This window comes from Rhinopithecus roxellana, chromosome 6 (assembly GCF_007565055.1).
Source record: "Rhinopithecus roxellana isolate Shanxi Qingling chromosome 6, ASM756505v1, whole genome shotgun sequence".
Classification (NCBI taxonomy): domain Eukaryota; kingdom Metazoa; phylum Chordata; class Mammalia; order Primates; family Cercopithecidae; genus Rhinopithecus; species Rhinopithecus roxellana.
The window spans coordinates 1,442,371-1,444,811 of NC_044554.1; the positions used below are offsets into that span (position 1 = coordinate 1,442,371).

Consider the following 2,441-nt stretch of genomic DNA (forward strand, 5'->3'; position numbering starts at 1 on the left):
GCCTGAATTCTGGAGCTACTACATGGAGTAAAGCTTCCTGTTACCCTGAAATGCACGCCTGGAAACTTCTACCTTATTTATTTATTTATTTATTTATTTATTTATTTATTTATTTATGAAGCTGTACCCAATTTAATTCCATAATCAGTCAATCCATCAATTACAGTCTATCCACCACCTCCCTGTGGGCTGTCCTGAACTCTGTTGGGTTCCTGGGATGGGATCAATGCATCATAAAGGGCATTCTTTAAGCAGAGAGGAGGCCAGGCCACCCCATTCAGGAACTGCTATGGGAATAAAGTGCTAACTTGCTCCCAGGCTGTCTATGAGAGACCCTGGCCCAGTCTGGGATGCACAGGGCTGTGGGAAGGGGGCAGTCCTGAAGGCGAACCTGGCCTGCAGGGGCACTTTGCTTAGAAGAAGACTCTCCCAGCAGGAGTGGCTGGGAGGGGCTGCATCAGGCCGTGGAGCTGGTTGCTGTGGTCCTCAGTATGGCTGCTTGTTCAGGAAGCGGGAGAACATGGTGAAGGCAGCGAGGGGCTTGTCGGTGGGAACCATGTGGCCGGCGCCCTTGATCGTGAGAAAGGCGATGTGGGAGAACTCCTTCACGAAGCCCGCAATCTGTTCCCCGCTGTCTCCATACTTCACTAACCAGGGCCGGCGCTGCACCTCCATCTTCTGGTTGAGGGAATCCACAAACTACTCATCCCCCAATGAAATTGTAGGCCATGTCTACATCTCCATTATATATCAGGATCTGGTATTTCTGTGAGCTAAGCAGCTTCAGATACTGGGAGTTCATGCTTCGGTAGAGACGGCGGTACTGTAAGTTTACCAGAAAGTTGCACATGTCCCATTGCGGCAGCTGTTCCGGGATGTGGAGGGCCTTCCGCACGTACGGGTTGTTGAGGTAGGTGGAAGTAGCTGTCGTGTTGGTGCAGGGGGTGTCCATGCGCACTTTATCCCCTGAGCGCAGCAATGCCTGATGCCACGTCCGCTTGAGTGGCAGGCGAGTGAAGATGTTGCCCAAATCCTGGACCACAACAGTGTCCTTCTCATACCTAAAATGGCTGGGCACTCCTCCAGCACAAGGGGCATAGAGGTTGTAGATGTTGAGGCCAGAGCTGCCCACGATGCGGGCCACTTCCTGTAGACTGGTCACCCATTCCGGGTCTTTGTTGTCATAGAAGTTACACTTGTTTTGAGAGCAGCAGTGGGTCTGGAGAGAAGACCAAAGCCTGTTCCCCAGAAGGCCATGGTAGTAGGCAAAGTAGACCAGGGAGTTGTCATTCTGCTCATGGGAGGAGAGTCCATTGCCCACAGCCAGCCCCTGAAGATTCATGCTGGGGTCCTGCATGACCAGCACGGCCAGGGTGGGGATGTAGATGCCAGCATAGCTCTCTCCGGTCAGAAAAAGTTTGTTGTTCTTGTACTCCGGAAAGAGGTGGAAGAAATCTTGAAGGGCCTCAAAATTGCTCTGGGCGACCTCAGTGTCATTAGTTGCATAAAACTTGTCATCGGAATAGGAGAAGCCCACCCCAGCTGGGGACTCCAGGTATAACACATTGGCAATCAGATTCCAAGAATAGGGGTTGTACTCCAGGGTGACACCATCTGGCTGGACCAGGAAGGGGCCATGCTCTGTGAGGAGCCCATCTAGGGAGCTGCAGCCGGGACCCCCATTGAGCCAAAGCACCACAAGGCTGTCCTCCGAATCCTTCTGGGACTCCACAAACCACTAGTGGAGGTACTTGGAACCAGAGCCTTTGAGGTAGCCGGAGTACTGGCGGAAGGACGGCTGCTTGGCCAGTCCGAGGGGGCGCTGGATCTCGTCCTGGTCGGGGGCTGCCTCCCCTCGGGGCGCCCAGGACACTAGCAGCAGCAGCAGGAATAGCGGCAGCGACGCGGCTCGGATCATCTCTGCTCCCCGGTGTCCTTGCTCTCCAGGAGGCGCCCGGGGACTGGCTTATTTATTTATTTATTTATTAGTTTATTTGTTTATTTATTTTTGAGATGGAGTTTCACTCTTGTTGCCCAGGCTGGAGTGCACTGGTGCGATCTCAGCTCACTGCAACCTCTGCCTCCCAGAGTCAAGCAATTGTCCTGCCTCAGCCTCCCAAGTAGCTGGGATTACAGGTGTCTGTCACCATGCCTGGCTAATTTTTTGTATTTTTAGTACAGATGGGGTTTCACCATGTTGGCCAGGCTGGTCTCAAACTCCTGACCTCAGGTGATCTACCCACTTCGGCCTCCTGAAGTGTTGAGATTACAGGCGTGAGCCACCACACCAGGCTGAAATCACCTGAGGTCAGGAGTTTTAGACCAGTCTGGCCAACATGGTGAAACCCCATCTCTACTAAAAATACAAAAAAATTAGCTGGGCATGGTGGCAGGCACCTGTAATCCCAGCAACTCAGGAGGCTGAGGCAGGAGAATTGCTT

At 52.8% G+C, this 2,441-nt stretch overlaps 1 pseudogene across 1 annotated transcript; it reads right to left on the reverse strand.

Moving 5' to 3' along the window:
* Positions 1–319: 319 nt before the first annotated feature.
* LOC104675869 lies at positions 320–1,933 on the reverse strand (annotated as a pseudogene). Its single transcript, XR_749846.2, has one exon. The product of XR_749846.2 is annotated as a lysosomal protective protein pseudogene (transcript).
* Between the last annotated feature and the right edge of the window lie 508 nt (positions 1,934–2,441).